The following is a 12,166-nucleotide window of genomic DNA, read 5'->3' on the forward strand; positions in this document are numbered from 1 at the left end:
TCCGTCCTCTGAAATGGTCCATATTAGTTACATAGGTTAGTGTACCAAAGAAATAATACATTTTCATATACAGCTTCTTCATTTCTGTGTTCTGAGGGATTACCAGTTGTAAGAAATGCACTTGCCGGTACAGTGATTCCCTGGCTTTCTCTGGCCCGAGAAAGCTTTTCCTCTGAAGTGGGAACAGAAGTTGGACTGCTTCTGCTGAACTTCCTGAAAGCAGAGCTGGCGGGAGGAGGGACTTTTTGAGTGCTGGGAAAATTTGAGCTGGAAATTTGCATCGGCTGGACAGAGATTGCTTGGAGCAGCCAAAATATAATAACGGCCATGGCGCTCAAGTAAAGCAGAAAGCTTTTAGTATACACCTTTTGCACTCTTGTCAACGAAGCTGGGCTCTGTGAATGCTCACCCTACGCAAGAAAAGAGAACAGACTTTGCTGGTGACCTAAATATATCTCGCCTGATCGAGCACGATCGAGCTCTGAGTGAGCAGCTGTGCAATGGTCATCTTTACCAAAGGGGAGATGCTGCTTTTTCCAGTGTCACGCCCATGCTCTCAGGGCTGGAGGGAGGAGGGCTGCTTTTTGTTTTTACAGGCAAAAGGAAAGGCCCAGCCCTCAGAGCTTCTGCCAATGCAGATCCCAGCAGGTGCAAAATAAAGGCTCTCCCCCACCTTGCCAGCTGCAGATTGATCAGAAGACTGCTAGTCTAGTGTGTTGGGCCACTTTCTCTCTTCTGTGTATCGTCCCCTCTTATTACATAAACAGCATAAGAGGAATAAAGGAAGGAAGGAAGGAAGGAACAGTGTATCGCAAGCACCTTCCACCCTGATGTCAATGGGCCACCAACCTTCGGGATGAGGAGGAGACCTGTGAAGACAGTCAGAGCGTGCCGACTGGGGCATTCATTTGGCTCATACACCGACAAGGCTTTCAGCGGCAGGAACAAACTTCAGGAATAGGCATTCTTGGCCTCGAATCCTAAGGGGGGTGCAAACGCTGAGGACAATTCCGTCAAATGCTCAAAGGACCGTGGCTCGTTGGTCTAGTGGTATGATTCTCGCTTTGGGTGCGAGAGGTCCCGGGTTCAAATCCCGGACGAGCCCAATCAAGGTGGTTAACTTGAGCTCCTTTTTTTTGTTTTTTCAATGTTATTTTCATTGGACAGACTCTCTGGTTTTCTCGGTAAGGAGTAGTCGATGAACAATTCACTTCCTGAACCTCTTTGCGTGCCATGTCCTTGCGACAAGCACTTTGTGTTCTCTGTTAGCTCTCAGTAACATTCCTTGATTTGCTTGTGAGTTTTGGCCGTCCGATCTCAAAGTGGAAATATGTCCTTCCCTCTGTACGCTGCATAGGCCCTCAGCTGGCATACTTGTATATGTGCGCATGCTTGATAGGACGTATGTTTTAGGCTGGATTGTGTGAGCTTCAGGCGCAAGGCATTTGATTAGTCTTTAAGCAGGTCCACTTGCACTGCCCTTTGCACCTGTTCTCCCAGTCCCTACAAAGGTGAGCAAGCAGCTGTTTCTGTAGTGTAGTGGTTATCACGTTCGCCTCACACGCGAAAGGTCCCGGTTCGAGACCGGGCAGAAACACTCTCTGCTGGCATTTTACACAAAATAGTTTTTTTCCCCTTTTGTCACACACAAATGTAAAGTATGAACTTATTTGCGTTCCCATGGAAATAGCATATGCTCTCAAGAGCTTGAGAAATACACTGGGAAGGCAAGCATCCTCACATGTATTCTGTATATGGGGCCAATAAAAAAATGCACGCGCTTGCATTTTGTGTATGTAATGTTGCAGAGCACAGAGAGGATTTATTTTCCCTACTGCTGGGTATTTGGGTCTCTGGGATCACAGTTGGGTCAGCTCCGTCCTCTGAAATGGTCCATATTAGTTACATAGGTTAGTGTACCAAAGAAATAATACATTTTCATATACAGCTTCTTCATTTCTGTGTTCTGAGGGATTACCAGTTGTAAGAAATGCACTTGCCGGTACAGTGATTCCCTGGCTTTCTCTGGCCCGAGAAAGCTTTTCCTCTGAAGTGGGAACAGAAGTTGGACTGCTTCTGCTGAACTTCCTGAAAGCAGAGCTGGCGGGAGGAGGGACTTTTTGAGTGCTGGGAAAATTTGAGCTGGAAATTTGCATCGGCTGGACAGAGATTGCTTGGAGCAGCCAAAATATAATAACGGCCATGGCGCTCAAGTAAAGCAGAAAGCTTTTAGTATACACCTTTTGCACTCTTGTCAACGAAGCTGGGCTCTGTGAATGCTCACCCTACGCAAGAAAAGAGAACAGACTTTGCTGGTGACCTAAATATATCTCGCCTGATCGAGCACGATCGAGCTCTGAGTGAGCAGCTGTGCAATGGTCATCTTTACCAAAGGGGAGATGCTGCTTTTTCCAGTGTCACGCCCATGCTCTCAGGGCTGGAGGGAGGAGGGCTGCTTTTTGTTTTTACAGGCAAAAGGAAAGGCCCAGCCCTCAGAGCTTCTGCCAATGCAGATCCCAGCAGGTGCAAAATAAAGGCTCTCCCCCACCTTGCCAGCTGCAGATTGATCAGAAGACTGCTAGTCTAGTGTGTTGGGCCACTTTCTCTCTTCTGTGTATCGTCCCCTCTTATTACATAAACAGCATAAGAGGAATAAAGGAAGGAAGGAAGGAAGGAACAGTGTATCGCAAGCACCTTCCACCCTGATGTCAATGGGCCACCAACCTTCGGGATGAGGAGGAGACCTGTGAAGACAGTCAGAGCGTGCCGACTGGGTCATTCATTTGGCTCATACACCGACAAGGCTTTCAGCGGCAGGAACAAACTTCAGGAATAGGCATTCTTGGCCTCGAATCCTAAGGGGGGTGCAAACGCTGAGGACAATTCCGTCAAATGCTCAAAGGACCGTGGCTCGTTGGTCTAGGGGTATGATTCTCGCTTTGGGTGCGAGAGGTCCCGAGCCCAATCAAGGTGGTTAACTTGAGCTCCTTTTTTTTGTTTTTTCAATGTTATTTTCATTGGACAGACTCTCTGGTTTTCTCGGTAAGCAGTAGTCGATGAACAATTCACTTCCTGAACCTCTTTGCGTGACATGTCCTTGCGACAAGCACTTTGTGTTCTCTGTTAGCTCTCAGTAACATTCCTTGATTTGCTTGTGAGTTTTGGCCGTCCGATCTCAAAGTGGAAATATGTCCTTCCCTCTGTACGCTGCATAGGCCCTCAGCTGGCATACTTGTATATGTGCGCATGCTTGATAGGACGTATGTTTTAGGCTGGATTGTGTGAGCTTCAGGCGCAAGGCATTTGATTAGTCTTTAAGCAGGTCCACTTGCACTGCCCTTTGCACCTGTTCTCCCAGTCCCTACAAAGGTGAGCAAGCAGCTGTTTCTGTAGTGTAGTGGTTAAGGTCCCGGTTCGAGACCGGGCAGAAACACTCTCTGCTGGCATTTTACACAAAATAGTTTTTTTCCCCTTTTGTCACACACAAATGTAAAGTATGAACTTATTTGCGTTCCCATGGAAATAGCATATGCTCTCAAGAGCTTGAGAAATACACTGGGAAGGCAAGCATCCTCACATGTATTCTGTATATGGGGCCAATAAAAAAATGCACGCGCTTGCATTTTGTGTATGTAATGTTGCAGAGCACAGAGAGGATTTATTTTCCCTACTGCTGGGTATTTGGGTCTCTGGGATCACAGTTGGGTCAGCTCCGTCCTCTGAAATGGTCCATATTAGTTACATAGGTTAGTGTACCAAAGAAATAATACATTTTCATATACAGCTTCTTCATTTCTGTGTTCTGAGGGATTACCAGTTGTAAGAAATGCACTTGCCGGTACAGTGATTCCCTGGCTTTCTCTGGCCCGAGAAAGCTTTTCCTCTGAAGTGGGAACAGAAGTTGGACTGCTTCTGCTGAACTTCCTGAAAGCAGAGCTGGCGGGAGGAGGGACTTTTTGAGTGCTGGGAAAATTTGAGCTGGAAATTTGCATCGGCTGGACAGAGATTGCTTGGAGCAGCCAAAATATAATAACGGCCATGGCGCTCAAGTAAAGCAGAAAGCTTTTAGTATACACCTTTTGCACTCTTGTCAACGAAGCTGGGCTCTGTGAATGCTCACCCTACGCAAGAAAAGAGAACAGACTTTGCTGGTGACCTAAATATATCTCGCCTGATCGAGCACGATCGAGCTCTGAGTGAGCAGCTGTGCAATGGTCATCTTTACCAAAGGGGAGATGCTGCTTTTTCCAGTGTCACGCCCATGCTCTCAGGGCTGGAGGGAGGAGGGCTGCTTTTTGTTTTTACAGGCAAAAGGAAAGGCCCAGCCCTCAGAGCTTCTGCCAATGCAGATCCCAGCAGGTGCAAAATAAAGGCTCTCCCCCACCTTGCCAGCTGCAGATTGATCAGAAGACTGCTAGTCTAGTGTGTTGGGCCACTTTCTCTCTTCTGTGTATCGTCCCCTCTTATTACATAAACAGCATAAGAGGAATAAAGGAAGGAAGGAAGGAAGGAACAGTGTATCGCAAGCACCTTCCACCCTGATGTCAATGGGCCACCAACCTTCGGGATGAGGAGGAGACCTGTGAAGACAGTCAGAGCGTGCCGACTGGGGCATTCATTTGGCTCATACACCGACAAGGCTTTCAGCGGCAGGAACAAACTTCAGGAATAGGCATTCTTGGCCTCGAATCCTAAGGGGGGTGCAAACGCTGAGGACAATTCCGTCAAATGCTCAAAGGACCGTGGCTCGTTGGTCTAGGGGTATGATTCTCGCTTTGGGTGCGCGAGGTCCCGGGTTCAAATCCTGGACGAGCCCAATCAAGGTGGTTAACTTGAGCTCCTTTTTTTTGTTTTTTCAATGTTATTTTCATTGGACAGACTCTCTGGTTTTCTCGGTAAGCAGTAGTCGATGAACAATTCACTTCCTGAACCTCTTTGCGTGCCATGTCCTTGCGACAAGCACTTTGTGTTCTCTGTTAGCTCTCAGTAACATTCCTTGATTTGCTTGTGAGTTTTGGCCGTCCGATCTCAAAGTGGAAATATGTCCTTCCCTCTGTACGCTGCATAGGCCCTCAGCTGGCATACTTGTATATGTGCGCATGCTTGATAGGACGTATGTTTTAGGCTGGATTGTGTGAGCTTCAGGCGCAAGGCATTTGATTAGTCTTTAAGCAGGTCCACTTGCACTGCCCTTTGCACCTGTTCTCCCAGTCCCTACAAAGGTGAGCAAGCAGCTGTTTCTGTAGTGTAGTGGTTATCACGTTCGCCTCACACGCGAAAGGTCCCGGTTCGAGACCGGGCAGAAACACTCTCTGCTGGCATTTTACACAAAATAGTTTTTTTCCCCTTTTGTCACACACAAATGTAAAGTATGAACTTATTTGCGTTCCCATGGAAATAGCATATGCTCTCAAGAGCTTGAGAAATACACTGGGAAGGCAAGCATCCTCACATGTATTCTGTATATGGGGCCAATAAAAAAATGCACGCGCTTGCATTTTGTGTATGTAATGTTGCAGAGCACAGAGAGGATTTATTTTCCCTACTGCTGGGTATTTGGGTCTCTGGGATCACAGTTGGGTCAGCTCCGTCCTCTGAAATGGTCCATATTAGTTACATAGGTTAGTGTACCAAAGAAATAATACATTTTCATATACAGCTTCTTCATTTCTGTGTTCTGAGGGATTACCAGTTGTAAGAAATGCACTTGCCGGTACAGTGATTCCCTGGCTTTCTCTGGCCCGAGAAAGCTTTTCCTCTGAAGTGGGAACAGAAGTTGGACTGCTTCTGCTGAACTTCCTGAAAGCAGAGCTGGCGGGAGGAGGGACTTTTTGAGTGCTGGGAAAATTTGAGCTGGAAATTTGCATCGGCTGGACAGAGATTGCTTGGAGCAGCCAAAATATAATAACGGCCATGGCGCTCAAGTAAAGCAGAAAGCTTTTAGTATACACCTTTTGCACTCTTGTCAACGAAGCTGGGCTCTGTGAATGCTCACCCTACGCAAGAAAAGAGAACAGACTTTGCTGGTGACCTAAATATATCTCGCCTGATCGAGCACGATCGAGCTCTGAGTGAGCAGCTGTGCAATGGTCATCTTTACCAAAGGGGAGATGCTGCTTTTTCCAGTGTCACGCCCATGCTCTCAGGGCTGGAGGGAGGAGGGCTGCTTTTTGTTTTTACAGGCAAAAGGAAAGGCCCAGCCCTCAGAGCTTCTGCCAATGCAGATCCCAGCAGGTGCAAAATAAAGGCTCTCCCCCACCTTGCCAGCTGCAGATTGATCAGAAGACTGCTAGTCTAGTGTGTTGGGCCACTTTCTCTCTTCTGTGTATCGTCCCCTCTTATTACATAAACAGCATAAGAGGAATAAAGGAAGGAAGGAAGGAAGGAACAGTGTATCGCAAGCACCTTCCACCCTGATGTCAATGGGCCACCAACCTTCGGGATGAGGAGGAGACCTGTGAAGACAGTCAGAGCGTGCCGACTGGGGCATTCATTTGGCTCATACACCGACAAGGCTTTCAGCGGCAGGAACAAACTTCAGGAATAGGCATTCTTGGCCTCGAATCCTAAGGGGGGTGCAAACGCTGAGGACAATTCCGTCAAATGCTCAAAGGACCGTGGCTCGTTGGTCTAGTGGTATGATTCTCGCTTTGGGTGCGAGAGGTCCCGGGTTCAAATCCCGGACGAGCCCAATCAAGGTGGTTAACTTGAGCTCCTTTTTTTTGTTTTTTCAATGTTATTTTCATTGGACAGACTCTCTGGTTTTCTCGGTAAGCAGTAGTCGATGAACAATTCACTTCCTGAACCTCTTTGCGTGCCATGTCCTTGCGACAAGCACTTTGTGTTCTCTGTTAGCTCTCAGTAACATTCCTTGATTTGCTTGTGAGTTTTGGCCGTCCGATCTCAAAGTGGAAATATGTCCTTCCCTCTGTACGCTGCATAGGCCCTCAGCTGGCATACTTGTATATGTGCGCATGCTTGATAGGACGTATGTTTTAGGCTGGATTGTGTGAGCTTCAGGCGCAAGGCATTTGATTAGTCTTTAAGCAGGTCCACTTGCACTGCCCTTTGCACCTGTTCTCCCAGTCCCTACAAAGGTGAGCAAGCAGCTGTTTCTGTAGTGTAGTGGTTATCACGTTCGCCTCACACGCGAAAGGTCCCGGTTCGAGACCGGGCAGAAACACTCTCTGCTGGCATTTTACACAAAATAGTTTTTTTCCCCTTTTGTCACACACAAATGTAAAGTATGAACTTATTTGCGTTCCCATGGAAATAGCATATGCTCTCAAGAGCTTGAGAAATACACTGGGAAGGCAAGCATCCTCACATGTATTCTGTATATGGGGCCAATAAAAAAATGCACGCGCTTGCATTTTGTGTATGTAATGTTGCAGAGCACAGAGAGGATTTATTTTCCCTACTGCTGGGTATTTGGGTCTCTGGGATCACAGTTGGGTCAGCTCCGTCCTCTGAAATGGTCCATATTAGTTACATAGGTTAGTGTACCAAAGAAATAATACATTTTCATATACAGCTTCTTCATTTCTGTGTTCTGAGGGATTACCAGTTGTAAGAAATGCACTTGCCGGTACAGTGATTCCCTGGCTTTCTCTGGCCCGAGAAAGCTTTTCCTCTGAAGTGGGAACAGAAGTTGGACTGCTTCTGCTGAACTTCCTGAAAGCAGAGCTGGCGGGAGGAGGGACTTTTTGAGTGCTGGGAAAATTTGAGCTGGAAATTTGCATCGGCTGGACAGAGATTGCTTGGAGCAGCCAAAATATAATAACGGCCATGGCGCTCAAGTAAAGCAGAAAGCTTTTAGTATACACCTTTTGCACTCTTGTCAACGAAGCTGGGCTCTGTGAATGCTCACCCTACGCAAGAAAAGAGAACAGACTTTGCTGGTGACCTAAATATATCTCGCCTGATCGAGCACGATCGAGCTCTGAGTGAGCAGCTGTGCAATGGTCATCTTTACCAAAGGGGAGATGCTGCTTTTTCCAGTGTCACGCCCATGCTCTCAGGGCTGGAGGGAGGAGGGCTGCTTTTTGTTTTTACAGGCAAAAGGAAAGGCCCAGCCCTCAGAGCTTCTGCCAATGCAGATCCCAGCAGGTGCAAAATAAAGGCTCTCCCCCACCTTGCCAGCTGCAGATTGATCAGAAGACTGCTAGTCTAGTGTGTTGGGCCACTTTCTCTCTTCTGTGTATCGTCCCCTCTTATTACATAAACAGCATAAGAGGAATAAAGGAAGGAAGGAAGGAACAGTGTATCGCAAGCACCTTCCACCCTGATGTCAATGGGCCACCAACCTTCGGGATGAGGAGGAGACCTGTGAAGACAGTCAGAGCGTGCCGACTGGGTCATTCATTTGGCTCATACACCGACAAGGCTTTCAGCGGCAGGAACAAACTTCAGGAATAGGCATTCTTGGCCTCGAATCCTAAGGGGGGTGCAAACGCTGAGGACAATTCCGTCAAATGCTCAAAGGACCGTGGCTCGTTGGTCTAGGGGTATGATTCTCGCTTTGGGTGCGAGAGGTCCCGAGCCCAATCAAGGTGGTTAACTTGAGCTCCTTTTTTTTGTTTTTTCAATGTTATTTTCATTGGACAGACTCTCTGGTTTTCTCGGTAAGCAGTAGTCGATGAACAATTCACTTCCTGAACCTCTTTGCGTGACATGTCCTTGCGACAAGCACTTTGTGTTCTCTGTTAGCTCTCAGTAACATTCCTTGATTTGCTTGTGAGTTTTGGCCGTCCGATCTCAAAGTGGAAATATGTCCTTCCCTCTGTACGCTGCATAGGCCCTCAGCTGGCATACTTGTATATGTGCGCATGCTTGATAGGACGTATGTTTTAGGCTGGATTGTGTGAGCTTCAGGCGCAAGGCATTTGATTAGTCTTTAAGCAGGTCCACTTGCACTGCCCTTTGCACCTGTTCTCCCAGTCCCTACAAAGGTGAGCAAGCAGCTGTTTCTGTAGTGTAGTGGTTAAGGTCCCGGTTCGAGACCGGGCAGAAACACTCTCTGCTGGCATTTTACACAAAATAGTTTTTTTCCCCTTTTGTCACACACAAATGTAAAGTATGAACTTATTTGCGTTCCCATGGAAATAGCATATGCTCTCAAGAGCTTGAGAAATACACTGGGAAGGCAAGCATCCTCACATGTATTCTGTATATGGGGCCAATAAAAAAATGCACGCGCTTGCATTTTGTGTATGTAATGTTGCAGAGCACAGAGAGGATTTATTTTCCCTACTGCTGGGTATTTGGGTCTCTGGGATCACAGTTGGGTCCGCTCCGTCCTCTGAAATGGTCCATATTAGTTACATAGGTTAGTGTACCAAAGAAATAATACATTTTCATATACAGCTTCTTCATTTCTGTGTTCTGAGGGATTACCAGTTGTAAGAAATGCACTTGCCGGTACAGTGATTCCCTGGCTTTCTCTGGCCCGAGAAAGCTTTTCCTCTGAAGTGGGAACAGAAGTTGGACTGCTTCTGCTGAACTTCCTGAAAGCAGAGCTGGCGGGAGGAGGGACTTTTTGAGTGCTGGGAAAATTTGAGCTGGAAATTTGCATCGGCTGGAAAGAGATTGCTTGGAGCAGCCAAAATATAATAACGGCCATGGCGCTCAAGTAAAGCAGAAAGCTTTTAGTATACACCTTTTGCACTCTTGTCAACGAAGCTGGGCTCTGTGAATGCTCACCCTACGCAAGAAAAGAGAACAGACTTTGCTGGTGACCTAAATATATCTCGCCTGATCGAGCACGATCGAGCTCTGAGTGAGCAGCTGTGCAATGGTCATCTTTACCAAAGGGGAGATGCTGCTTTTTCCAGTGTCACGCCCATGCTCTCAGGGCTGGAGGGAGGAGGGCTGCTTTTTGTTTTTACAGGCAAAAGGAAAGGCCCAGCCCTCAGAGCTTCTGCCAATGCAGATCCCAGCAGGTGCAAAATAAAGGCTCTCCCCCACCTTGCCAGCTGCAGATTGATCAGAAGACTGCTAGTCTAGTGTGTTGGGCCACTTTCTCTCTTCTGTGTATCGTCCCCTCTTATTACATAAACAGCATAAGAGGAATAAAGGAAGGAAGGAAGGAAGGAACAGTGTATCGCAAGCACCTTCCACCCTGATGTCAATGGGCCACCAACCTTCGGGATGAGGAGGAGACCTGTGAAGACAGTCAGAGCGTGCCGACTGGGGCATTCATTTGGCTCATACACCGACAAGGCTTTCAGCGGCAGGAACAAACTTCAGGAATAGGCATTCTTGGCCTCGAATCCTAAGGGGGGTGCAAACGCTGAGGACAATTCCGTCAAATGCTCAAAGGACCGTGGCTCGTTGGTCTAGGGGTATGATTCTCGCTTTGGGTGCGCGAGGTCCCGGGTTCAAATCACGGACGAGCCCAATCAAGGTGGTTAACTTGAGCTCCTTTTTTTTGTTTTTTCAATGTTATTTTCATTGGACAGACTCTCTGGTTTTCTCGGTAAGCAGTAGTCGATGAACAATTCACTTCCTGAACCTCTTTGCGTGCCATGTCCTTGCGACAAGCACTTTGTGTTCTCTGTTAGCTCTCAGTAACATTCCTTGATTTGCTTGTGAGTTTTGGCCGTCCGATCTCAAAGTGGAAATATGTCCTTCCCTCTGTACGCTGCATAGGCCCTCAGCTGGCATACTTGTATATGTGCGCATGCTTGATAGGACGTATGTTTTAGGCTGGATTGTGTGAGCTTCAGGCGCAAGGCATTTGATTAGTCTTTAAGCAGGTCCACTTGCACTGCCCTTTGCACCTGTTCTCCCAGTCCCTACAAAGGTGAGCAAGCAGCTGTTTCTGTAGTGTAGTGGTTATCACGTTCGCCTCACACGCGAAAGGTCCCGGTTCGAGACCGGGCAGAAACACTCTCTGCTGGCATTTTACACAAAATAGTTTTTTTCCCCTTTTGTCACACACAAATGTAAAGTATGAACTTATTTGCGTTCCCATGGAAATAGCATATGCTCTCAAGAGCTTGAGAAATACACTGGGAAGGCAAGCATCCTCACATGTATTCTGTATATGGGGCCAATAAAAAAATGCACGCGCTTGCATTTTGTGTATGTAATGTTGCAGAGCACAGAGAGGATTTATTTTCCCTACTGCTGGGTATTTGGGTCTCTGGGATCACAGTTGGGTCAGCTCCGTCCTCTGAAATGGTCCATATTAGTTACATAGGTTAGTGTACCAAAGAAATAATACATTTTCATATACAGCTTCTTCATTTCTGTGTTCTGAGGGATTACCAGTTGTAAGAAATGCGCTTGCCGGTACAGTGATTCCCTGGCTTTCTCTGGCCCGAGAAAGCTTTTCCTCTGAAGTGGGAACAGAAGTTGGACTGCTTCTGCTGAACTTCCTGAAAGCAGAGCTGGCGGGAGGAGGGACTTTTTGAGTGCTGGGAAAATTTGAGCTGGAAATTTGCATCGGCTGGACAGAGATTGCTTGGAGCAGCCAAAATATAATAACGGCCATGGCGCTCAAGTAAAGCAGAAAGCTTTTAGTATACACCTTTTGCACTCTTGTCAACGAAGCTGGGCTCTGTGAATGCTCACCCTACGCAAGAAAAGAGAACAGACTTTGCTGGTGACCTAAATATATCTCGCCTGATCGAGCACGATCGAGCTCTGAGTGAGCAGCTGTGCAATGGTCATCTTTACCAAAGGGGAGATGCTGCTTTTTCCAGTGTCACGCCCATGCTCTCAGGGCTGGAGGGAGGAGGGCTGCTTTTTGTTTTTACAGGCAAAAGGAAAGGCCCAGCCCTCAGAGCTTCTGCCAATGCAGATCCCAGCAGGTGCAAAATAAAGGCTCTCCCCCACCTTGCCAGCTGCAGATTGATCAGAAGACTGCTAGTCTAGTGTGTTGGGCCACTTTCTCTCTTCTGTGTATCGTCCCCTCTTATTACATAAACAGCATAAGAGGAATAAAGGAAGGAAGGAAGGAAGGAACAGTGTATCGCAAGCACCTTCCACCCTGATGTCAATGGGCCACCAACCTTCGGGATGAGGAGGAGACCTGTGAAGACAGTCAGAGCGTGCCGACTGGGGCATTCATTTGGCTCATACACCGACAAGGCTTTCAGCGGCAGGAACAAACTTCAGGAATAGGCATTCTTGGCCTCGAATCCTAAGGGGGGTGCAAACG

The 12,166-nt window shown here is 47.4% G+C and overlaps 6 non-coding genes across 6 annotated transcripts; all 6 read left to right on the forward strand.

Moving 5' to 3' along the window:
- Positions 1 to 1,033: 1,033 nt before the first annotated feature.
- Positions 1,034 to 1,105, forward strand: TRNAP-UGG (transfer RNA proline (anticodon UGG)). Its single transcript has one exon. It is a non-coding gene; the product is annotated as a tRNA-Pro (tRNA).
- A 420-nt stretch (positions 1,106 to 1,525) lies between these two features.
- On the forward strand, positions 1,526 to 1,597 carry TRNAV-CAC (transfer RNA valine (anticodon CAC)). Its single transcript has one exon. It is a non-coding gene; the product is annotated as a tRNA-Val (tRNA).
- Positions 1,598 to 5,236: 3,639 nt separating this feature from the next.
- TRNAV-CAC (transfer RNA valine (anticodon CAC)) lies at positions 5,237 to 5,308 on the forward strand. Its single transcript has one exon. It is a non-coding gene; the product is annotated as a tRNA-Val (tRNA).
- Positions 5,309 to 6,619: 1,311 nt separating this feature from the next.
- On the forward strand, positions 6,620 to 6,691 carry TRNAP-UGG (transfer RNA proline (anticodon UGG)). Its single transcript has one exon. It is a non-coding gene; the product is annotated as a tRNA-Pro (tRNA).
- A 420-nt stretch (positions 6,692 to 7,111) lies between these two features.
- On the forward strand, positions 7,112 to 7,183 carry TRNAV-CAC (transfer RNA valine (anticodon CAC)). Its single transcript has one exon. It is a non-coding gene; the product is annotated as a tRNA-Val (tRNA).
- A 3,635-nt stretch (positions 7,184 to 10,818) lies between these two features.
- TRNAV-CAC (transfer RNA valine (anticodon CAC)) lies at positions 10,819 to 10,890 on the forward strand. The gene has a single exon. It is a non-coding gene; the product is annotated as a tRNA-Val (tRNA).
- The last annotated feature ends 1,276 nt before the right edge of the window (positions 10,891 to 12,166 follow it).

Source organism: Ambystoma mexicanum, chromosome 2q (assembly GCF_040938575.1).
Source record: "Ambystoma mexicanum isolate Mex_15411 chromosome 2q, UKY_AmexF1_1, whole genome shotgun sequence".
NCBI classification, from domain to species: Eukaryota; Metazoa; Chordata; class Amphibia; order Caudata; family Ambystomatidae; genus Ambystoma; species Ambystoma mexicanum.